The 24,908-nt window shown below is 51.6% G+C and overlaps 1 long non-coding RNA gene across 3 annotated transcripts in view; it reads left to right on the top strand.

Moving 5' to 3' along the window:
• Nucleotides 1-16,480, top strand: part of LOC138430365 (uncharacterized) — a 29,401-nt gene extending 12,921 nt beyond the window's left edge. The window contains exons 5-7 of one of the 3 annotated variants that reach the window (XR_011253129.1): nt 10,403-10,580; nt 12,341-12,456; nt 14,041-16,480. This is a non-coding gene — a long non-coding RNA (uncharacterized lncRNA). The other 2 variants (XR_011253130.1, XR_011253128.1) reach the window with 2 other exon arrangements.
• The last annotated feature ends 8,428 nt before the right edge of the window (nt 16,481-24,908 follow it).

Here is a 24,908-nt window from a genome sequence, read left to right as displayed (position 1 = left end):
TCTCCCGGCAATCTTGATTCCAGCTTGTTTCTTCCAGTCCAGCGTTTCTCATGATGTACTCTGCATAGAAGTTAAATAAGCAGGGTGACAATATACACCCTTGACGTACTCCTTTCTTATTTGAAACCAGTCTGTTGTTCCATGTCCAGTTCTAACTGTTGCTTCCTGACCTGCATACAGATTGCTCAAGAGGCAGGTTAGGTGGTCTGGGATTCCCATCTCTCGCAGAATTTTCCACAGTTTATTGTGATCCACACAGTCAAAGGCTTTGACATAGTCAATAAAGCAGAAATAGATGTTTTTCTGGAACTCTCTTGCTTTTTCGATGATCCATCGGATGTTGGCAATTTGATCTCTGGTTCCTCTGCCTTTTCTAAAACCAGCTTGAACATCAGGAAGTTCACGGTTCATGTATTGCTGAAGCCTGGCTTGGAGAATTTTGAGCATTACTAGCATGTGAGATGAGTGCAGCTGTGTGGTAGTTTGAGCATTCTTTGGCATTGCCTTTCTTTGGGATTGGAGTGAAGACTGACCTTTTCCAGTCCTGTGGCCACTGCTGAGTTTTCCACATTTGCTGGCATATTGAGTGCAGCACTTTCACAGCATCATCTTTCAGGATTTGAAATAGCTCAACTGGAATTCCATCACCTCCACTAGCTTTGTTCATAGTCATGCTTTCTAAGGCCCACTTGACTTCACATTCCAGGATGTCTGGCTCTAGATGAGTGATCACACCATCGTGATTATCCGGGTCGTGAAGATCTTTTTTGTACAGTTCTTCTGTGTATTCTTGCCACCTCTTCTTAATATCTTCTGCTTCTGTTAGGTCCATAACATTTCTGTCCTTTATCGAGCCCATCTTTGCATGAAATGTTCCCTTGGTATCTCTAATTTTCTTGAAGAGATCTCTCGTCTTCCCCCATTCTGTTCCTTTTCTCTATTTCTTTGCATTGATCACTGAAGAAGTCTTTCTTATCTCTTCTTGCTATTCTTTGGAATCCTGCATTCAAATGGAAATATCTTTCCTTTTCTCCTGTGCTTTTCGCCTCTCTTCTTTTCACAGCTACTTGTAAGGCCTCCCCAGACAGCCATTTTGCTTTTTTGCATTTCTTTTCCCATGGGGATGGTCTTGATCCCTGTCTCGTGTACAATGTCACGAACCTCATTCCATAGTTCATCAGACACTCTATCTATCAGATCTAGGCCCTTAAATCTATTTCTCGCTTCCACTGTATAATCATAAGGGATTTGATTTAGGTCATACCTGAATGGTCTAGCAGTTTTCCCTACTTTCTTCAACTTAAGTCTGAATTTGGTAATAAAGAGTTCATGATCTGAGCCACAGTCAGCTCCTGGTCTTGTTTTTGTTGCCTGTGTAGAGCTTCTCCATCTTTGGCTGCAAAGAATATAATCAATCTGATTTTGGTGTTGACCATCTGGTGATGTTCATGTGTAGAGTCTTCTCTTGTGTCGTTGGAAGAGGATGTTTGCTATATCCAGTGCATTCTCTTGGCAAAACTCTATTACTCTTTGCCCTGCTTCAGTCCACATTCCAAGGCCAAATTTGCCTGTTACTCCAGGTGTTTCATGACTTCCTACTTTTGCATTCCAATCCCCTATAATGAAAAGGACATCTTTCTTGGGTGTTAGTTCTAAAAGGTCTTGTAAGTCTTCATAGAAACATTCAACTTCAGCTTCTTCAGCATTACTGGTTGGGGCATAGACTTGGATTACGGTGATATTGAATGGTTTGCCTTGGAAACAAACAGATCATTCTGTCGTTTTTGAGATTGCATCCAAGTACTGCATTTCGGACTCTTTTGTTGACCATGATGGCTACCCCATTTCTTCTGAGGGATTCCTGCCCGCAGTAGTAGATATAATGGTCATCTGAGTTAAATTCACCCATTCCAGCCCATTTTAGTTCGCTGATTCCTAGAATGTTGACGTTCACTCTTGCCATCTCCTGTTTGACCACTTCCAATTTGCCTTGATTCATGGACCTGACATTCCAGGTTCCTGTGCAATATTGCTTTTTACAGCATCACACCTTGCTTCTATCACCAGTCACATCCACAACTGGGTATTGTTTTTGCTTTGGCTCCATCCCTTCATTCTTTCTGGAGTTATTTCTCCACTGGTATCCAGTAATGTGTTGGGCACCTACTGACCTGGGGAGTTCCTCTTTCAGTATCCTATCATTTTGCCTTTTCATACTGTTCATGGGGTTCAGGTATGACCTAAATCAAATCCCTTATGATTATACAGTGGAAGTGAGAAATAGATTTAAGGGCCTAGATCTGATAGATAGAGTGCCTGATGAACTATGGACGGAGGTTCATGACACTGTACAGGAGACTGGGATCAAGACCATCCCCATGGGAAAAGAAATGCAAAAAAGCAAAATGGCTGTCTGGGGAGGCCTTACAAATAGCTGTGAAAAGAAAAGAAATGAAAAGCAAAGGTAAGTGCTTAGTACAGAACAAAACTCAAATAAAAACTACATATTATATGTCACTAGTTATCCAGGAATGTTGTCATTAAAAACTGGGGTCTTGATGCAATATCCACAACTCTGCACTACTGAAGGTTTATACTAAACTTGGGGTCAGGAGGCGGTGCCTGCATCATCTCCACTGTGATCAGGTGTCTTCATCAGATGTGAGGAGAGAGTGCATACCCTGTGTCCAGGAGCCAAGTTCTGTTGTCCCCTTGGTTGGCACCTGCTGTGGGAAAGAATGTCCTTCCACTGGGAAAACTGCTCAAGTCTCACGGAGAGAAGGCTGCACCCACGTGGGGTGGGGCCGGCAGCCCCTGGGGGGAACGATCTGTGGCGGGGGGCGGGGGGACTGATTGAATGGCTGGGGTGGGGACACCCAGGACGAGGAAGCAGGCCCTGGGGGGAATGATGGGGGGTGGGGGACTGAGTGAATGGTTGCAGGGGGAGCACCCGGGACGAGGAACGAGGCCTGAGCCGAGGTCTGTAGGGTCCGGGTTGCCTCCCACCCCACTTGGCTCTGGGTGTGGAGCACAGACACTGAGGGGCTGGGATGCCAGTTGCCAGCCTGGAGGCTGTAGTTGGAGGGGGCAGAAAAGCAGGAGGTGTGGCCCATCTTTATTTCTAGAGACGTTCACCTTTCTGACTCCAGAGACTAGGTTACAAGGAAGACTTGATTTCTGTGGTTTTTTAAAATTGGTTAAGCAATTCTAATTCCTTGGCCTTTCCATCCAGATTTCCTTAAATGATGGATGTTCTACTTTTTGAACGATAACACCACGGGGAGTTCTACAGCTTATTTGCGTTGAATAGTTCATCTCCAGCTTCCTTCCAAGTACCTGCAGATTTATCTCATTTCAAAAACATCAATAACCAAAACACAAGTTGCCGATTGCCTTGTGTGATTGTACTAGAATTTACCTACCTACTTCCTCTTAATGGCTATAATTCCAAATGCCCTGCTTTTATATTAAGCAATACTGTTCTCAATTTTTTTTTATTACACATGAATTTGCACACGTGTTCCCCAGATACCCGTTTGTTATCATGGGTCTTTGTGAAATATGTAAAGATCAGTTTGTAGTCAACTTTATGGTTCATTTCTTTGATGATTTCTAGACTTAAAAAGTGCTTTACAAGGACTCCGTTCTGAAGTCAGAGTATGAATGATTCATAGACTTCTCCGATTACTCTCATGGTTGCAGTTTTACAGTCCACGCAGTTCAAGTCCGCCTTGTTGCACCCGCCGCAACGGGAGTCTCGGGGGGCGGGGGGGGGGCCCGTCTCCGCAGAAGCGCCCAGGGAGCTCTTTCCCACTCCCCGGCGTCCCCTCCTGCTCCAGGGTTCCGGGGCGTCCCCGAGGCGCCTTGTGCGGAGCCGGGAGCCGCTCCAGGGCAGACGGCCCGGGACGAGCTAGGGCGTTTGCCGGCTCAGCTGCGTCCTCCGCGTCCTGCCGGTGACAGGGATCCACCCTGGGGCCTTCCAGCAGGCTGTCCGGAGCCACCCGACTGCCGCTCTGAGATCGTCCGTTCCCTCTGGTGGCGCTCGTGGGAAACAGCCTGCCTGCCAGTGCAGGAGATGGAAGAGACGCGAGTTCGATCCCTGGGTTGGGCAGATCCCCAGGAGGAGGGCATGGCAACCCGCTCCAGGATTCTTGCCTGGAGAATCCCACGGACAGAGGAGCCTGGTGGGCTACAGTCCGTGCGGTCGCAAAGAGTCTGATGCGTCTGAGCACTCAAGCGTCTCACACTTCCCTTTGGAGCGTCTGCGACCTCTGCAAGGGCTATGACTTGGCAGGCAGGCACTAGGAAGCGTTCCAGGAGCCGGCAACACTGGCGGCGAAAGTGCCAGCATCCCTGAGGCCTAGGCGTCTCCTGCTATCGCGGAACATTGGGCTTCCAGAGTTTTTAGAGAGGGCCCGTTGCGGCGCCGTGAGTCGTGGCTGGGTGCTCGGCTGGGTCGACCAGCACTCCTGGGTGCTCTTCTGCCGACCTGCCTGTGGCTATTGGCCCCTGATACTGTCTCCAGTGTGTCGTTTACCAGTGGCCTGGAGATGAAACAACCACGCCGGGTGTCCGCATCGCTGACCCGTGGATCCCGTTCACCCTAATCCCAGTCGCTGACATCTCTCCCGGCATAGGGACGGGCACGAATGCGCAACTAGGACTCGGAAATGGAGCCCGGACCTCCCTGTTCTCCATCCCGTGGGACCGCGACAGCCCTGCCCGCGGCCGCCCAGGGTGCGGCCTCCCGCCTTGGGGCCTCCCGCCCTGGGGCGCGGCTGCTCACTGGCGCCCACGTTCGCTTCTCAGGTCCGGCGGGAACCGGGCTCCGGACCCTGCCGCCGGGGACCCCTACGCAGGTCGTGTGGGCCCTGACTCGGGAAGCGCCCGCGCCCCTTGTCCGGGGGGCTCCGCGGGCACGTCAGTCACAGCCCGCAGTCCCCTCCCTGCGGTGGCCGCGGGGACCCCGCAGGCTGGCGGGGGGCGCTCACGTCCGATCCCGCTCGGGGGTCGGAGGCGCCTAACCTGCCTCCGCCACACACTGACGGTGCAGAGAACCCGGAGCCCGACCGAGCTGCTGCGGGGCCGATCGTCAGCGGCTTCTCACAGTCTGGCCTCCGTGCGCGCGGACACTGAGTGCTCTGGGCCGGGCCACGCGATGCCTAGAGGCCGGGTTTGAAGCTGGGTGCTCCCCGGCACCTTCGCCCGTGTGCGACCCAGGTGCCCCCGGTGAAGAGTGTAAACATTGGCACCTCACTTGGTGGGTTTTGCGGCGAGGTCGACCAGAAGACCGCAGGATGGTGTTTCGGGTAACAAAAATGAGTGAAGAGTTTGTTTTTTTCTATTGAGATCGAGATTCACTACGATATAATCGAATTCTAAAATTTATAGCGAAAATCGCCATTGTTCCCACTCTGATCACTTTGCAGTTAATTTTTATTTTATTTATGTATTTATTTTTTTTGCAGTTAATTTTTAAAACATTGAATACAGTTTCTTTGTCCACACTATTTGAAGAGGAAAGACGTGGTCCACGATGCAGAATTTTCTAAATCCTCCTTGGGAGCCGATGATCCTTTCCCTCCAAACAGGCCCACGCCTTAGAGCAACCAACCCAGGAAGCCAGACCCCAGCCTCTACAGCAACACGCCCCAACATCAGCGCTGGATCAGTGACTCACACCTTCCTCCTTTCCAGCCTTTCCATTTACAGCGGGAATGTGACGCCAAATCTGTTCCCCTAGGCAATCACATGGGACACCCCTCTTTGTGTCAGCCTGCCTCCAGCTCCTCATCACAATTTCAGAGCTGGAAAGCCTGCCTGTTTTTTTCACCAGAAATCGTCCCCACTCCCACATGAGCCCAGTGTTTCAGCCTCAGGTGAGTGGCGACTGACTCCTCTGCTGTGCAGACGAGTTCTGGATAAACTTGCCTGTTCTCATTTGGAAACTCTGGGGGTGGCCTCAGTGGTGAAGAATTCACCTGTCAGTGTGGATGTGAGTTCAATCCCGGGGTTGGGAAGAGTGCCAGGGGAAGAAAACGGCAACTGAATCCAGGATCCTTGCCTGGAGAATTCTGTGGACAAAGGAGTCTGCAGGTTTACAGTCCATAGGTCGCAGAGTCTAACATGACCCCCTCGATCGCAGAGTCTAACATGACTGAGCGCCCGCCCACACACATTCTCCTTTGAGGAGGCGGTCTTTGCTCATGCCTACAGAAATGATTAGCGTGAGAACCAAGTTTAGGATGTCACGCATTCATGTTCTGAAAAGTTGCATGCTAATATTTAAAGTGAAATACACATCATGAAATCCACCCTTCCAGGAGACGGCAGTGCAGTGATTCAGTTCACACAGAAATTTGCTCAACTGTCACCACCGTGACTTCAGAACACTTCGTTACCTCAGAAAGAAATCAAAAACTCGTTAGACAGCCAGTCTCCCTTCCCCTTTCCCCAGCCCTCAGCCATCCCCTGGGCGCTGTCTGCCTGTGGGCTGGCCTGTTCTGTGTGTTTCAGATAACTGGAGTTGTGCAACTGTGGACATTTCCGGCTGGCTTCTCACACTTGGGGTCATCTTTTGAGGCTCATCCATGTTAGCCAAGGGTTGGTTCCTCTCTTTTGCTGAAGAATTGCCTATTCTAAGTCAGTTAAGATGGTTAGAGGCACAATCTTTTTTACTGTGAACGATGCTCAGAACATAACAATCACCATCATTTTGTACATTCCGGTCCAGGCCGCCGCGTCTTGCTATCCTGCAGATCCCCAACTCGCCCCACCAGCCCGGAGCCACCATCAAGCTCAGTGGACAGAAGCCCAGCCCTGCTGTCTTTTCTCAAAACCCCACACGCCACCCCCCCCCCCCCCACCCTGAGCAGGACTCCACCAATGGACGCCTCAGGACGGTGGCTAAAGGAAAGGGCTCCTGTGCCAGGCGTTGAGGGTAGTGGTGGCAAATGAGAGAGCAGAAGAGGAAGGGGGCAAAATCCTGACCCTCCAGAATATGAAGTCTCCCAACCGAGTACTGACCAGGCTCCTCAGGGAGGTGTGGCCACTGATGCCCCTAGGCTGGGCACCCTGCCAGCCAGGCTCCAGTCCCAAGCACACTCTGAGCCCTGGGCTCCCCAGGTTCCTGTGTGTGGGCTGCTCCTGACACACCCTTCAGCCCTCTTGGGGCCGTCCCCTCAAGCTGAGACGTTTTACATGGGAGCTTGTGTTGCTGACTTAAAATGCATAATGTTGTGAGTTGTCTTATTTGGGGCAAAACGCCAGCCTGGGGGGCGGTGTCTCAGACCACATTGAGAAACTGCTGCAGAGGTTGGGGGAAGGTCTGTGAATGTGTGACTTTGCTGGAGATGTAATCAAGCCCATAATTTTTTCCAGAAAGTTTGCTAGTCTCGTGAAGATTCCTGCTTAGTCAAAGAGCAGAAGTCACCATGAAGGATTTTAGCGCTTTTCTAAATAAGGGGCGACACAAGGCTGGGCTCATGAAACCGTCCTCTGAGAATGTCGATCTGAAGACTTGTCCTGCAGTCTTCCCCGCAGCACAGGCGGCTCCTCTCTGCTCTCCACCCTGAGCTCCTGTGGGGGGCTGGAAGGCAGCCAGGGCAGCAGCTCTTTCTGTAATGCTGCAGAGGCAGATGGCAAGCGCCGGTTGGTGTGCTGCGCTCGGGGAGTGGGGCCCGTGGCGTTACCGCGGGACCAGCGGGCAGGGGCCACAGGCCGCTCACCTCTGTTTTGGTGCCATCCTGACCGTGTCCGCCCTGCCCCTGCTCGCTCCCGCATTCCCCCATATTCCTCCAGGAGACTTCCGCCCCCACGCTGCAGGCTGGGGCTTTAGGGACAGCAAGGGCGCTAGCATCTCACAGTCGGCAGGAACCCAGCCAGGCCTGACCTATGGAAGGCTGTCTGGCAGAGGAAAGCAAATTTGCTTGGCGTTAGGAACAGAAAATCCAAGGGGAAGAGTGACTTGTCCTAGGTCATAGAGAGAGCTTAGAACTGAGGTCTGCTGCTGCTGCTGCTGCTAAGTTGCTTCAGTCGTGTCCAACTCTGTGAGACCCCATAGATGGCAGCCCACCAGGCTCCCCTGTTCCCGGGATTCTTCAGGCAAGAACACTGGAGTGGGCTGCCATTTCCTTCAATGCCTAAAAGTGAAAAGTGAAAGTGAAGTCGCTCAGTTGTTTCCGACTCTTAGCGACACCATGGACTGCAGCCTACCAGGGTCCTCCGCCTATGTGATTTCCCAGGCAAGAGTACTGCAGTGGGGTGCCATTGCCTTCTCCGACAGGTGAGGTCTGGCAGCCTCTAAATCTGTCTCCAAAAGACAGACCATCCAAGGAGAGACCTTGAATTACAGCTGTAATCAGCTAATTATAATGAGGTATGTTGGTTAAGTCCAAAGAGGGAGCAAGTGTGTCCCGGTGGCAGAGGGTGAAGACTGCCCCCATCTGTTTCCCCACTTCCTGCTGCCCAGGGGCCCAGACAACTTATGTTCCCAGAATGTCTTCTTTTGGCTCGGGTATCTGGAAGGAGTTCTGCCATTTGTTTCTCAATGAGGTTTCTCAAGGAGGGTACAGTCATGAAATTTCTTTATTCAATTGAAAATAAAAATCCTGCCAACTACTGAAGTGGCAGATGAGGTGAGGGTGAGACAAGGCCCCTCAGCTCCTGGTCCCAGAAAGAGGGGAGAGGAGAAGACAGAGACCTGTGATGAGCTCGCGTGCACGGTGTTCCTTTCTCTGCTCACTGAGGCATCATCACAGTTTGAGTTCCTTCCTCAGTCTGGTCCAGTGTCCTCACAGATCTCACAGGCTGGAGAGGTAATCAAGCATGGTCAGAGCCCTGGGGAGTTTCAGATGAGCCCAGATGCACCACGAAGCAGCGGTGGCCATCAGCAGGTCTTCATGGAGTGGGCAACTTCTGAGCTGGGCCTAAGGGTGAGTTAGTTATCTAGGCAAAGATTGGCATGGGTGCCAAAACAAAACACAAGGTGAGTGAATGAACAGGGGGCCCTGTAACACAAGGAGGCAGCAAACCAGGACGGGAGCCTGAGGTCACAGGCCCCCCTGGGAGACCTGTGGGCAGGGGCTGCAGTGTGCAGCCTGCCTCACCTGCCGTGTGAATGAACGGGGCGTCCCTCTAACACAGGGAGGCAGCCCACCAGGATGGGAGCCTGAGGTCACAGGCCCCCCTGGGAGACCTGCGGGCAGGGGCTGCAGTGTGCCGCCTGCCTCACCTGCCGTGTGAACTTTGCTGCCCCACTGGCCTGTGCTCCACCCGCTCAGCGAGGCCTCTCTGCCCTCTGCTCGGGCATAGGTCCTCTTTACTGGCAATCCGCACGTGGTGTTCTGTGTGCGATTGCCCTCCGCTTGAGGGGAGTGGCTTGGTGCAGAGGTGAGTCAGTGTGCAGTCTGAGGCTGGAGAGGACGCTGGGGAGTTCTGCAGTGGTGGGATCACGGTGGGAGGTGTTGGGTGCGATGAGGCAGACGCCACTCCTGAGACTTGAGGGCGGGGAGATTAGTGGCTGCCCTTAAAGGGTGGACTCATTTGGGGCCGCATTGCCTTTGAGAAGTTTGGTGGATCTTGGGTCAGAAACATCTGGAAGGAATTACATACCGAGGATGAAGATATGAAAGCATTTGGACCAGAATTCATGACCCAGGTGAGGTGGGGAGAAAGTGGAGTGGAAAGGGCCTCAGGACATGGTGGAAATTCATTGACCACGGTCGTCAAGGGGGAGACCGTCACTTCCATTCCACAGCCTCCTGGTTACTCCCAGAGTGCCGGGTCCAGAGAGACCACTCAATAAACAGGTGCTCACTTGATCCAAAACCACTGAAGCTTTCACTTTGATTCACCATGATATAATACGCTGAATTCAAGAGACTGGTGCCCAGGTTTATATTACTGAGCTAGAAACGAGAAAGAAAAAGACTCAAGAAAAATGAAAGAATCCACACTATTAAACTCTGACCATGCTTTCCACGGTGGCCTCAGGGTCTTGGCACTTGCTGGTCTCCCAGCTCAGAACACTCTCCCCATTGATTACTCTCGAAACACACTCTGAAACTTACCTAAACTTCCTGAGTTTATTTTTCTCCCAGGTGCATATTACCACTGGACTTGGCATACATTTTACTTTTTCTGTCTCTGAGCCTGTCAGTTTCGTATAAGGATTGGGGTCTCCAGCCTCCTGCTTGACCTACAGCTGAGCCCCGCTGTCTGGAATGGGCCAGGAACAAAGTGGGGCCTCCATGAATGTGCTCTGGGGAGGGAGCCCTGAGCGTGTAGTGGGGACAGGAGGTGTCACGAAGCACTGTCCCGGGCTGTGAATGAAGGGGTCGGAGGACGACAGCCTGCCGTAGGTCTTAACTCTTTTGTTTTGCATCTGTCTTACGTAATCAAGATTGAACATCAGGCCCGGAGGAGGTGGCCACTCTGACCTGGGGACAGCTGTACGCAGAGTAACCCGCAGCTCCTGTGCTGAGATCAAGAAGGATGGATGTCAGGTCCAGGCTCTCACCGGGAGCTCCCCTCCTTCACCACTTCCTCGTTTCTCTCTGAGAAACCTACGCCCAGGACTGGTGAGTCCTGCCCTTGGCCACAGAAGCCGAGCCCAGAACCAATGACACTTCTGGAGGTAACTCCGCCCTTTGTAACCATTGCCAAAACACCCAGTCATCACTAACAAGCTTCCTGACTCCCAATTAGGCAAAGATGCCCACTCCAGTAAACACTCGTAGCTCCCTAATCAATCACCTGATGCCAGCCCTACAGCAGGAATTTTCTTTGTCTTGAGGCTATAAAAATTGGTTATTAAACCCACAAAAACTGCCAAATCTCCCTGGTCTGCCCGGAGTTCAGCCCACTGTGATGGCAGTGCCCACATTATCTCTGCTTTGTGGGTAATCAACCCACTGCCTTCTGAAATGCTGTGCCTGGAGATTCCTTTCCAGCCCACACTCAGACTGCCTCAACAAGCATGCCAACCAATCCCTCCAGTTGGTGGGGCAGGTTCTGAGCGGTCCATATTTCCAGCTCAGAAAAGACTTGGCCTGTGCTTTGCAACTTAGAAGCCCCTCTCCGCCACAATGAACCCACTTGCGTCTCACCTATCCTACAGTCACCCCACTTCCAGAGGTATTTGCAGTCTCTGTTCAGTGGGTGAGAACCCACAGGGCAGGCGCTGAGGCTCCTGCAGCCACCACGACGATCCCCCGCACCTCTGTGAGGAGTCCTGAGCCTCTGAGGGGATGGGGCCCCCTCCGTGGGTCTCCCTGGGGCTGTGATGGAACCTCCTTCCTCCTGGACCGGCACAAAGATGACTTGTCCATACCCGTGAGGGGGCGGGTAGGAGTGCACAGCGGCCCCGAGGGCCCAGCGCCCTGGGATCCTGGGGGTGGGAGCGGTGAGGGAAGGGGCCTGCAGGGTGGCTCGCCCGGGGTGGGGGCCGGGACGCCAGGCTGCTTCCAAGTGGCCACACCAGCCACAGACGCTGATGGGGACAAAGTGCTCCGGGTCTATGCGAGCCAGTCACGCAGCGAGTGCTCTCAGAACCAGCGCTTATGGTAAAACACCTGTGCTGATTGGCAACAGGGGAAGGGATGCCTGTGACCCAGGAAACTCTCCCCTAACCTTCAGGAAACACTCTGACAGGGTCTCTGAAGGTGCAAAAAAAAAAAGTCTGCCTTGGTTAAGAAGACAGGGGAGGAATTGAACATTGGCTGCAAAGGTACATTTTTGAAGAAGTAGAAAACAGCACTATTTCTAAATTAAAAGCCTGTGTTTAGAACAAGCTTACTTAGATGACTAACTGTATACTGCAGGCGCTGGTGAAAGCAAAAGCTGTGTTGCAGGCTGTAGTAACTCCCACTTGCACTTTCCTGACTTCCGCGTTGGTCTAAGGCTGGGCGCCGCGGGGAGGTGCTAGTTCTGCGCCCGTGCGCTTCACTCTTTGGAAGTGATCACACCTGTTTACACCGGTGTGAGGCGTGGGGCACAGGGGGCTGGGGCCCCTGGGCTGTGGGGACAGAGGGAAGGGGGTTGGCCAGGGAGGGGGGGTCCTGCCCTCGGGCTTCTGCTTTGCCCAGGCACTCAGGGGCCCCTGGTTCGCTCTTGACCTGCTAATGGGGGAGACAGACAAGAAGAGCCAAAGGGGGAGCTGCAGTCTGCGCCTTCCGTATACCCTCCATTTACCTCTTGGGCATCGAGCGCTCCCGAAGCTCTTCAGAGGCCTCGGTTCTTTGGGTGTCTTTGGTCTTCACTAGTCTTCTTGCTCAGGTGTGTATGTGCGCACGCATGCTGTAGCTGCAGTCAGGTCTGACTGTGCCGCTCTGTACTATAGGTCCACCATGCTCCTCTGTCCACGGGGTTCTCCAGGCAAGAATACTGCAGTGGGGAGCCGCTCCCCTCTCCAGACATCTCCACCCGGGGCTCGAGCCTGGGTCTCCTGCACTGCAGGTAGGCTCTTTACCGTCTGAACCATCAGGGAAGTACTTACTTAATTGTAGTTATTTTCCAGCAACACTATTTGGGGGTTGACCTCAAGAGTATCCCCGTGTTTTCCTTTCCCCTGTGATTTGAAGCTGCTGCTGACACCCTGGTGCTCCCACTGGGTACCTTATTATTCTTCGCCCACACGGCCTGCCCCAGTGCCGCCCCTGGCCAGAGAAACTCTGTGAGCTAGCAATGGAGTTCAGTCAATGACCTACCAGCAAATCTAATGAAAACCGCCCATGAACTCATGGTTTTCAACCCATTCCTGAAATGTGAATTGATGCAACTTGAGGGACAAACTCTCATACAGCAAGAACTCTGGGAAGGGTGTGGGTAGGGGGAACATGGCAGAGACACCCACTGGGCTCCTAGGAGGCTGGCCCCTTCTCTCCTGGGGGGACTGCACACACAGCTTTGAACTGAGCACATGGCTGCCCGAGACTACAGACATTCCCAGCATCCTCTGAAGCGGGGATGCCGGTGAGACCAGCTCTCTCTCCCTCCAGGATGGAGGGAAACCACGTGTGCTCTCCCTTCTCCTGCTGTCTTGCTGTGGGAACGTCAGCCGAGAAGGGGAAGCTCCATTCTGCTCCAGGTCCACCCTGGAGGGGGCAAACGCCCCTGGGATGACAGAACAGTATTCCTAGGACGAGAGTGGAGCTTTCTGGAACAGCCCTGCCAGACCAACCCTGAGCTGCCTCCCTCCACATCTAAACGGGAAACAGAGGCACACTTCTCCTGGCTGTAATTTGGTGGGGACTTTTTTTTTTGTCCACAACCTTGACTGGCACATCAGGCTCTGAGGGGGTTTCTGTGCAGCAGCCTTGTCAGGCTGCCCAAACATGCAGAAGTCTGGTGTTTTCAGCTCTCCTTTCTGTGGGAGGACAGCCAAGCTCAGCTCCATCTGCTGTCCTCTCCAGCTGCGTCTCTGAAAACCTACGTGGAAAATAGATGCTCCTGACTCCGTGAATCAGGAGGTGATCCCTCTACCTTCCAGGGAGATGGACTTGTTCCTTCCCCCGCACCGCGCACCCCCCACTCTCCCCTAAACACATAACTGGCTTTGAGATGTGTGCTCTTTTCCTGATAATAAGGGCAGTTTCTAACTGCACAGCCTCGAGGCACAGGCATCTCGTGTGTGGTGTAACTGGATTATCACAAGGAAGATGAGTTTCACTCTGGTAGGTCCCCTGCTAAACTGATGTATTGAAAACTTTCAGTGGAAATATCACTAAAACCCATTTTCAGTATTAAGCTAAAATGTGGGAAGTTGCTAAGTTTTGCCCTAAGTTCTCAGGTCAAGGAGACAGATATTTAGGATTTCCCAGGGGTCTGATCTTGTTTATGTAATTTCTTAGATATCCTTCGCCCTTATGGAACCTGCTAGTTTATAGAGAAAAAAAAAAACGCATATAGTGAAATACTAAACTGCCTGAGAACATGGTAATAAGTTTGATAATTCATTTATTCATTTGTGCTTGTCTGAAAAGTGTCTTCTCTTTCAGGGCTAGCTTAAAATAAAATTTATTATTTAAAAATGTCCTTCAGGTCCATGTGAGCCTTAGAAGAGACATGGGGGGATGAGAGTTGACTCAGGCCAAGCTGCTCTGGATGATTCTCTATGAAATACTGACAGTCTCACCCACAGATGGCTGATGTCTCCAGCATCACAAGACAGGGCTGGTCTTTCTGGAGGAAGCTCACAACCACATCCTCACAGGTCACCGACTCCTGAAAACACAGTGGGTGTTCCACATCAGGGGGTACTGTTGCAGGAAGGAGGCCCGTTCCAGGGCCCGAAACTGGGCTCCTGTCCAACACTCGGAAGTGAATTGTCCAAGGAGACACATGTGCTGACAAAGCGAGAGAGTTTATTGGGAAAGGGCACCAGCATGGAGAGCAGGAGGGTAAGGGAACCCAAGAGAGCAGCTCTGCCACACGGCTCGCAGTCTCGGGTTTTATGGTGATGGGATTGGTTTCCGGGTTGTCTTTAGCCAATCATTCTGACTCAGAGTCCTTCCTGGTGGTGCACACTTGGTTCAGCCAAGATGGATGCCAGAGACGAGGGTTCTGGGAGGTGGTCAAACATGTGTGGTGTCTCCTTTTGAGCTTTCCCAACCTCTTCTGGTTGGTGGTGGCTTATTAGTTCCGTGTTCCTTACCAGGACCTCCTGTCATAAAACAGCTCATGCAAATGGTTACCGTGGTGCCTGGCCAGGCTGGGCGGTTTCAGTCAGCATGCTTCCCCTAACGGTCCTACTGTGGTTTTATAGATCAGGCCACAGCATCCTGCATCCCCTGGGTCAAATTCTACCACAACCTGTGCTGGTTGGACCCACAAGCTAAGAATGATCTTTATTATTTTAAATGTTATAAAGTTGTGAGACATATGAATTGTATGGCTGCCAAATTTCAGCATCTGTAAAGATACCTGGGGCTGCTTTCCTGCTGCAATAACGGAGCTGCGCAGATGCAGCAGAGGCTGTAGGACCGTCTATGATACTCACTATCTGCCGCTTAGGAAGACTTGCCAACTCTGGCTCAGGAAAGTGGTATTTTAAATACGGTATGCCAGAGTTTTGCTTGAAGAAATGTAAAGTGTTAGTAAATTTTGCCCCATGAAATAAATCTTTTTTAAGTAATGTAAAACTGGCCACCTTACTCAGTAACCTCAGAATAAACACAAGGACAGCAAATATTTATTAATAATTGAAAATTTGTTAAAGAATCAGGTCATTTAGGTGATCTTACTTCTGCATGACACATGGACATGGTTGATTCCAGAGTTACATTTTCCCTTAGGATCAGGTGGATTCTATAGCTTCTCCTGTGTGTGTGTGTGTGTGTGTGTGTGGCCTGAATGATCGCATGCTGCTTCTTTATTCTTGCCACCCTGGCATTGCTTAGAGACCCTGGGTGTTTCATGAAAGCAATGGCCAACCATGCTAAGAGGCCTAACCCTGCCTCTGTCTCGTGTCTTCAGGAGCTAAGTGCATGCCAAATGCGTATGAAAGGTCCAGATGTAAAAGTTCAGGTGCCCATTGATCCACACCTCGTGTGTAAAGGGAGTGTCCTTCTTTTACCCTCATGGGGGTAATTGGGGCCAGACGTGAGGACAAAGCGCACGATCAGTCCAGGTGCAAAAAGGCAGTTGTCCGCTTGCTTCACAGCTGCTGTGCGAAGGGACAAGCCTTCCTTTGGGAAAACAGCTCGGATCTCATAGAGACAAGGGCTGCCCCCTGCAGAGTGGGGCCAGTAGCCTCTGGTGGGGAAGACTGGGGTGATGACTGACTGGCTGGGGGCTCCCAGGATGAGGCAAGAGGCTGAGGAGCCCAAGTCTGCAGAGCCAAGGTCATACCAACCCCTCCTTGGATCTGCGTCAGTCTGAGTGGAGCCCTGACTTTAAGGGGCTAGGATGCCAGCTGCCTGCCTGGAGGCCACAGGAGGAGGGGGCCCGAAAAGCAGGCGGTGTGGCTCATCTTGGTTTCTGAAGACACTTCTTTCTGGCACCAGGTGCCAAGCTATGGCAAAGACTGTATTCTTTTTATAAAACTGCTTTAGCTGTTCTAATTCATTTGCCTTTCCATCTTAGTTCATGTAAAAGATAAATGTACAAATGTGTATATTCATTCTCTTAGCACCAGTGGAAATCCTATGACTTGGCTATTTTTATCCAACAATTCATCACACAGATCTTTCAAGTCAGTACCGATAAAAATTCCCTTACCAGATCCCTCTTAATGGCTGTTTCCTGAATGTTCTGTTTTTATACTGATACTAATATCAATAATCTCATTACACAAGTATTTGCACAAATGTTCCTCCCGGGCTGATGTGTTATCATGGGACCTTCCGTGTGGAATATGAAAAGGTGGGTTTATGGCTGTTTATCATTCATTCTTTGATGGCTTCTGGACTTAAAAAAATGTATCATGAGTCCATTCTTTTATTCCACAGAATAAAAGTCATTCATGCATGTTTTTACCGAATCCTTTCACGGTTTCAGCTTTACAGTCCACACAGTCTAAGTCTCACTAAATTCCCAAGTCCGCCCGGGAGCAGGGACCTGCCCTTGGGCCGCCTGGGTCCGACCCTCGGGGATCGCGGAGGAGCGCGCCTTCTCCCGCAGCTGCCCGGGGAGGTCTCCCCAGCTGCCGCCCTCCCGTCTGTTGTCTGGGTCTCCGCGCCCTGCGGGGCCGGGAGCCGGCTCCCAGGCGGACGCCCGGGACAAGCGGGGCGTCAGGGCGGCCCGGCGGTCGGGGTGCGCCCGGGGCCGTGTGCGCCGCTCGTCGGGAGCCACCCAGCGGCCGCCGCCAGCCGGTCCCTTCCTGGGGAACGCTGGCGACTCCCGCGAAGGCTTCAGCCTGTGACTTGTGACACCAGGCTGTGACTTGGAGTTCCCAGGAGGTGATTATCACTCAGGTTATGTGGCCAGTGGCAATAGGGCCTGACCCTCTGGAAGCGAGTGGAGAGAAGCCCAGTGCTCTCCTTCAGTGCGGTCCTGGCACCAGCTGCGTGTCTCTCGCTGACACCCTCACTGCTTCACCCAGACATTCCACTTACCACTCGTGTTCCAGGCTGGGATTCTAGCGGCAGCCTTCCCGGGGTTGCAGCCTTTCCCAGTGACCAATCCCAAGTACCTATGCCTCAACCTCTGCACCCTCACATAGGTAGTACCGCTATCAATGCTTCCTTCGGGTTAAAAGCAGCAGATCTCAGACGCTGAAGACTTGTCCTAGGTCTTGCAAACAGCTCAGAACTGAGGTCTGGGTCCTTTAATGCTGTGACCTGAGACCACGCCATCTACCAGCAGACACGTCAATCTCCAGATAATCAGAATCAGAGTGACTAAGTGCAAAGAGGGACAAATGTGCCATGTTGGGAGGAGGGGGGTGGGAACAACACCCTCTGCCTTTGTCCCCCTGCTCCCAGCTGCCCAGGGCCCCAGCCGTCTCCTCAGCATCCTGTGTTCACATGCGGTTCTCTTTTGACTCAGACAACATGGAGGGTCCCTGCCCCTCAAGTAGTAATTTTCTCAGTTTTGAGGGGTACACTCATGAAATGTCTTCCAGTGTAAAAATAAATGAAAAGCTAAAAATCGCCCCGACCACTGGAGTTCCATATGAGGTGAGGGTGATATAAGGTCCCTGGAACTTCTGTTCTGGAAAGAGGGAGGGAGGAGGAAGAAAAAGCTAATCTTCAGTGAATGTAACCTTCACCTGGACTCTGTTTAGTCATTTTATCTCTACAGTTATTCAGCCATCATAACATTTACTCAAGGTCTTTTCTCTTCCGGGCCTGATGTTCTCATGGAGCTCACAGGCTGAAGAGATACTCAAAGTGAGCGAGTCACTTCCTAGGCTGGTTGATAAGAAGTCCAGGGGTACCCGAGGAGAGAGGGGTCTGGGGTTCTCAAGGAGGAGGAAAGGACAAGCACCTTTTTTCCTCTTTTTTCTTAGTCTTAGTCACTTAAAACGTTTGTTTGTTTGTTTGTTTTTCTTTCTTTGGGCCCGGAACTGATGATTACACAACTCAGTTTAAACTCTGTGAAAGAAAGTGAACTTGCTCAGTCGTGTCCGACTCTTTGCGACCCCATGGACTGTAGCCCACCAGGCTCCTCTGTCCATGGGATTCTCCAGGCAAGAGCACTGGAGTGGGTGCCATTGCCTTCTCCAGGGGATCTTCCCAACCCAGGGATCCAGCCTGGGCTTCCCACATTGTAGGCAGATGCTTTACCATCTGAGCCACTTAAACTCCGTACTAGGGATTGTATACCAACAGTGTATCTGCTTGGGGACAGTTTCTCCTTCCTGAAAACCTTCTGATTAGTCCTGATATCTCAGAATGTATATTATGGGAATGGGTCTGGCAGGATCCTTCTGTTAAACTCTGATCCTGTTCGTCCTAAAGTGTTACTTGTGAGAGTGGCTCTGGTAAAACTTTCACAACCCTGAGACCTTCTTTTGATTTAAAGTGAAGTCGCTCAGTCGTGTCTGACTCTTTGCGACCCCATGGACTGTAGCCCTCCAGGCTCCTCCCTCCATGGGATTCTTCAGGCAAGAGTACTGGAGTGGGTTGCCATTTCCTTCTCCAGGGGATCTTCCCGACCCAGGGATTGAACCCTGGTCTCCTGCATTCCAGGCAGACGCTTTAACCTCTGAGCCACCAGGGAAGTCCCGTAACTAATTTAAAAAGTATATACGTCCCTTGCTAACACTAGCAAGGGGGGGCACCCCTTCTGATATCTATGTCAGAAGCTTCCTCTGACCTTTTTCCACTGTAATAAAACTCTGCTACACAAACGCTCTTGAGTGATCAACCCTGGCCCTTGGTCCTGAAGCTAAATCTTCTTCAGAGATCATGAATCTGACATCGTTCACAGTGAGCTCGACTGAATCTATAACAATCTCTTAAAAGCCAAGTATAATCTTAAAATAAGCTATGCTGCTACTAAGTCACTTCAGTCATGTCCGACTCTGTGTGACCCCATAGACATCAGCCCACCAGGCTCCCCCATCCCTGGGATTCTCCAGGCAAAAACACTGGAGTGGGTTGCCATTTCCTTCTCCAATGCAGGAAAGTGAAAAGTGAAAGTGAAGTTACTCAGTCATGTGCGACTCTGAGCAACCCCATGGACCACACCCTCCAGGCTCCTCTGTCCATGGGATTTTCCAGGCAAGAGTACTGGAGTCGGGTGCTTTCTCCAAAAGAAGCTATAAGCCCTATTAAAATAAAATAAAATTCAACTGAGTAAAAGTTTAAAATCTTAGTGCCTCTATTTAAAGATTTATGAATCAGGCAGCATCCAATTCAGCAGTTAGAAACTGAGGAGTTGCACACAATAAAAGACGTGTATAGGCTGAGGGATCAGGAACAAGGACCTTGTGCTGGGCAAAGAATCCAAGTGGCTACTGCGAGGTTACTTTCCATTAGAGGCTGGAAAGCTTTCTCAGGCAGATGGCTTAACTAGTGATAGTCAGAAGATTCCTGGCTGACTGGTTCAAGAGTTCATTTCTGGAAGAGCCAAAACTGCATTTCCGGCTATTCTGCTGGCATGGCTCCTAACTAAGCAACTCCTCTGGGGCTGTCATCTGGTTTCTAACAGCCCCCTGGGGGCAGCAACAAGGCTTACCGCTGCTGGTTCCCTGCTAAGCACGGTGGCGGGTGTGTCCGTCCCCAAATGCTGAGAGCGCATGTGCTCTGTGCCAGGCCGGGGCTGGGGGCAGGGGCCCAGCCACCACACCTCACAGCCCTTGACACGGGGCTGGTGCCCTGGGATGACCCAGACAGATGGCATAGGGAGGGAGGTGCGAGGGGCGTTCAGGGTTGGGAGCTCGTGGACACCCGTGGCGGACTCCTGTCGATGTGTGGCTAAACCGATACAGTATTGTAAAGTGAAATAAAGTAAAAGAAAAAATAATAAATAAATAAATAAAAGAGGAGAGTAAGACAGAAAACCCCCACACTTTAAAAAGAAGCGACCCTGCTGCTCCCGCAGAGCTGGCGCTGTGGAGGGAGACGAGGAATGAACAGAACCGCCTGTAGAAGAGGCAGCTCCAGGGAGCGAACGGCGGACGCGGCGCAGCGGGAAGGGGCTGGGGCGGGGGGCGGCGGGGAGGAGAGGAGAGGAGTCCCGGCCGAGGACGGATGGCTGACGAGCCCCAGCGGCGCTGACAGGGCCGGCCCTGGGCCGCGAAGGACCGAGGCGCGGAGGGCAGGAGACGCGGGGGAGCCGCCACTGCAGATGCACGTGGGGACGTGTCTCCGAGGAGGTGACATTTACGCTGCGCTCCGGGCCACCATCCCCTTCCCTCGTCACCCAGAGCCAGACGCCGAGGATGGCTGCTAACATCACGCGCACTGGCCGGTCCTGAACCTGCACACCCAGCTCGCTGTTCCCTCCTGAGGAGTCACAGGAAAGGCCCCTGTACTGAATTCCCCTCCCTCCCTCTCCGGACAAGTCCAGTCCCTTCCCGTGTGGCCCAATGGCGTGGCCTGTCCCTCCTCTTGGGAACTCTATGTCATCAACTCTCTTCGATGACAGTTGTCTCCTGATCTGTTTGCCTCATTGTGCCTCCAGTTTCCCATTAATACACTGTATTTCAATTTCCCGTTAATACACTGTATTTTAAATAAGCGAAGAATGACAGCGCGCTCTGTAGACACAGAGCATCTTAACTGAGCACACTCAATTAGCTGTGGACAAAGGGAGAATGAATTATGACACTTCTTGCAATGTCCTCAATCAATTTAATGTCTTGTTGTGTGTTAAGTGTGTGTTTTGGAGAAGGGAATGGCAACCCACTCCAGTATTCTTGCCTGGAGAATCCCATGGACAGAGGAGCTTGGTGGGCTACAGTCCACGGGTCGCAGAGTCAGACATGACTGAGCGACTTCACTTTCACTTTCACTTTGAATCAGTAATTCTAAATCCGTTAACCATATGTTTGAAAGTATCTTCTGCTTCATTTTCTCTGTTTTGCTCTTGCAAATGTAAAAACAAAACCAAATATCAAGAGACACACTAAAACAGGTTTTGTTTTGTTTTTCCTGGTTGAACTTTATGCCAACAAGTCCTAGGTAAGGACTTAGGAAGCTGCAGTAAGTCAAGGCACCAGCAAGGTCACAGGATCTGCGATCAGCAGGGGTCTTAATGGCGCCAGAGAGCCTTTTTTTTTTTTTGCCTTGCTGTAGGAGGTGGATGCAGTGGCTGAGGGGCCAGAGAGACCCTGGGGCCTTAATGACACCAGTGAGCTGGCTAAGATGCAGGAAGCTGGGCCAGGTACAGTCGTTAGGCCAACGCGAGCTGAAACATATTTAATTCTGAACTTCCAGAACCGTTACCCCAAAGAAAATGTTCACCTTCTTCTGATACTCACATAGAAAGATTGCATAGACTCTTTTGCCTAGAAGTTCTGCTTCCATGGAAGAAAGCCACAGGGAAGATTGCTTGGAGAATTTAAGAGAGTGTGTTTTTTAGGTGGAGAAAGAGGAAGTGAGTAAATGGCAAGTGCGGTTCAGAAACGGAAAGGGGTCTGTGCGGACCCAGCAGGCTCCCTGCGGTGGAAGGCAGGCCGTGCGCTCACTCTCCTTCCCCCTTTTGCTGAGGTCACGTTTACCAGGACTTAGGTAGCTCCAATGAAAACTTCAAGTACAGGGGCTGCCCTGGCGGTCCAGTGGTTAAGAATCTACCTTGCAGTGCAGGGGAGACTGGTTCGATCTCTGGTCCCCAGAAGATCCCACATGCCACAGAAAAATGAAACCGTAAATACTGAGCCCAGGCATTCTAGAGCCCAGCGCTCCACAGCAAGAAACGCCACCAAAGTGGGAAGCCCAGCCACCGCAACTAGAGCACAGGCCCTGCTCGCTGCAGTAGGGAGAGCCTGCAAGCAGCAAGGAGGGCCCAGTGTGGCCAGAAAGAAATGGAACTATATTTAAGCAAACACCCTCCAAGTACAGTGACTCTCAGTGGCGCAGGTAACTCCTGGCCAATGTTCTCAGCACACCGGCGTACGGGATCTGCAGGAAGCCCTCCTCCCGTGAAGGCCCAGAGTCTCCATCGACCAGTGTCTCCCCACTGTGCTGAGCCATCTCCCCGCTCACCTCGGCGCAGAGCTGCTTCTGGTGGCGCCACTCTCTAGGCAGGGCAGTCATCCTTGTGAATCCTCATCTAAGAATTAATGTCATCTCACCTGCACTTATTTCCATATTCCTTAAAAGGAGTTCCTTAAAATCCCAATTGTATTCCTTACAAGAGCGTTTTAACACAATCTTGATTTGAACACCTGTGTTTTTATTTATCAGCTTCCATGTCTCCTTCGTTGTGTCCTGCGCTCTGGTGCAGCCTCTCTCTTGGCCTCTGCTCTTGCCTCTCATGAAACAACATACAGGATGTATTGATTGCGCCCACGCTCCCCTCTCGCTGGCTCTTTCCACTCTCCCTCGTCTCTCTGTGACATGTATAATTATATGCACATATCTGTTACCGTGACGCCCTCCCCTTCCCTTGGGAAGCCTGTCATTACTTTCCTGCTTCTTTCTCTGCTGCCCCGTGTGTGCCCTGCCCAACATACAGTGGCTTCACAGCAGGCTCTCCCCCTCACTCTTCTCTTCAGAGTTCCTGCTGGAATTTCTGGGCACCACCTCCCAAGTATTTACTCTGACTCTGACTCCTCTTCCCTGGTGTGGGCCCTGTAGCTTCTTCCCCTGAATGAAGACTACAGATAAAACCTAAATTCTCCTTCTTCCCCCACTACCTTGAGCTCCCCTGTGGATGTCTCCTTCTCATCCAGGCTCAGTGATTCAGTATCATCCAGGAACCATTTTCCTACACTCAACCACCTATCTGGCCACATGGATACAGTCTCCAGGGCAGCGGGGGCAGCGATGCTGGGCAATGCTGAGACCGCAGGGAGAGACCAGGCCAGGCGATGCGGGCGGCGAGTGAAGGACAGTGCTGAGAAGAGCAGACGATAGGGAAGGCACAAGCGGAGAAGAGGCTGGAGAGTGTTTCTAAAAACAGATCACGGAGAAACCTGGGGGAGGAGAGGTCGAGTCCCAGGGAAAGAGAAGTGATCATCGCATAGCTCCTCCGGGGGCGGGGGGCGGGGGGATCCAGCAACGTGCTAGTTTACCAGCGACATCCTATCACATGCTATATTTCAGTTAGAAATCCTTCAGGCTACAAATCCATTAGATTTGTAGAAATTCCTAAAGCCTTAGAAATTTATACATTTTCCTGCAATGGAATAAATTAGGCTAAGGTTTTGCATTACATTGCTTATTGTGATGTCAAGATGTCATTTTATATTAGTGTTTATTCCAATGTGGACCAGTAAAGCGTATTATCGTACATCATCTATTCAGTGGACTGGTTTGTGGAAAACAGTGTCCCAAGAGAGACTATTCCCCAAGATATTGTCAGCTGAGTATAAGCAAGACACCATAAAGCACTGTGCTCAGTATGCGACCGTTCATGGCTTTAAATGTGGTGTCCTCAGCCACTCAGCCCTGCCCGACACTGTGTGACACCGTGGACTGTGGCCCACCGGGCTCCTCTGCCCACGGCGATTCTCCAGGCAGGGATGCTACGGTGGGTTGCCACGTCCTGCTCCACAGGATCTTCCAGACCCAGGGATTGAACCTGAGTCTCTCATGTCTCCTGCATAGGAATCTAGGCAGGGATGCTACGGTGGGTTGCCACGTCCTGCTCCAGAGGATCTTCCAGACCCAGGGATTGAACCTGAGTCTCTTATGTCTCCTGCACAGGGAGGTGGGTTCTTTACCACTAGCACCACCACGGGGAGTGAAGAAACAGATATTCACAGTTGCTTGTGCTTACACAAAATGACACTCTGGGGCGTCTCTCCTGATCCAGGGGCTAAGACTCTGCACTCTCATTGTAGGGGCTTGAGTTCAACCCCTTGTCAGGAAACCAGGACCCACATGCCACAGCTAAGAGTTCCCATGGAAAAGGTCCCGCAGGCTCAGCCAAATAAATACTTAGGGAAAAAAAAAATAAAGAAATAAACCTCTGGAAGGTATTCCTGAGAACAAAACACGTGGCTGACTGCGGAAGCAGCAGGGCCTTGACAAGAAGGGAGGGGGTAGGAAGAACAATGCAATATGAACTGTTTTATATTTCTAGTTCTTGAACCTTGTACATGTATTATAAGTTTCTCAGAAATGCCAAGACATTACAAAAATTTTTAAACCTCCAAAGAATAAAACTCACAGCTTTATTTCTACAAACTGAATGAAAGTCAGGTTTGTTTTACTATCCGGCTTCTCTAAAACATCTGCTCAGGCTTTTCCCGCGCTGCCCAGGCAGCGGTCCATTCGGCACTGTCTGCATTCTTGCCATAACTTGAAGTGAATCTTCTATGCTCTCCTGGGTCCTTGCTGTCCGGCAAACGAAGGCCGGCATCATCACGTTCCTGCAGCAGGAGCCCACTTAGGCGGCACCGACCTTTACTTCCCAGGGGAGCAGTGCATCTACAGAGGGAACAGTGGCGGCGCCTGCATTAGGATCCCAGAGAGCCTGGGAGAAGCTTCTGTGGGCAGCTCATGCCGCCGTTGCCCCTGAAACCCCAGCTGCTGTCCCTGCTGCGTCCTCCAGGAACCCTTGCCGAGCTGCTTTGCTGCCGCCGCTCCTCTGCTCGGCCGCTTCGCTCCTGGAGCCTCCACTACCCAGACCCAGGCAGCTTCCAGGAGCCAAGACTCCTGCTGGTTCCAATCCCAGGGCTGACCGCCAGCCTCTCCCAGAGGCATGCCTGTGAACTTCTTCGGTCTGTGTGACATGCGCTCTCCTCTGCGCTCTGGAGACCACCCATTCCCGGCAACCAGGGAGCTCAGTCGGTGGGTCTGACTTGGCGGATGACTTGAAGTTCTGCCCGTGCGCGGCACCGTTTCCTGTGA

Source organism: Ovis canadensis, chromosome 25 (genome assembly GCF_042477335.2).
Source record: "Ovis canadensis isolate MfBH-ARS-UI-01 breed Bighorn chromosome 25, ARS-UI_OviCan_v2, whole genome shotgun sequence".
Classification (NCBI taxonomy): Eukaryota; Metazoa; Chordata; class Mammalia; order Artiodactyla; family Bovidae; genus Ovis; species Ovis canadensis.
The sequence above is the reverse complement of the archived record's forward strand: the minus strand, read 5'-3'. Positions and strand labels throughout refer to the sequence as shown.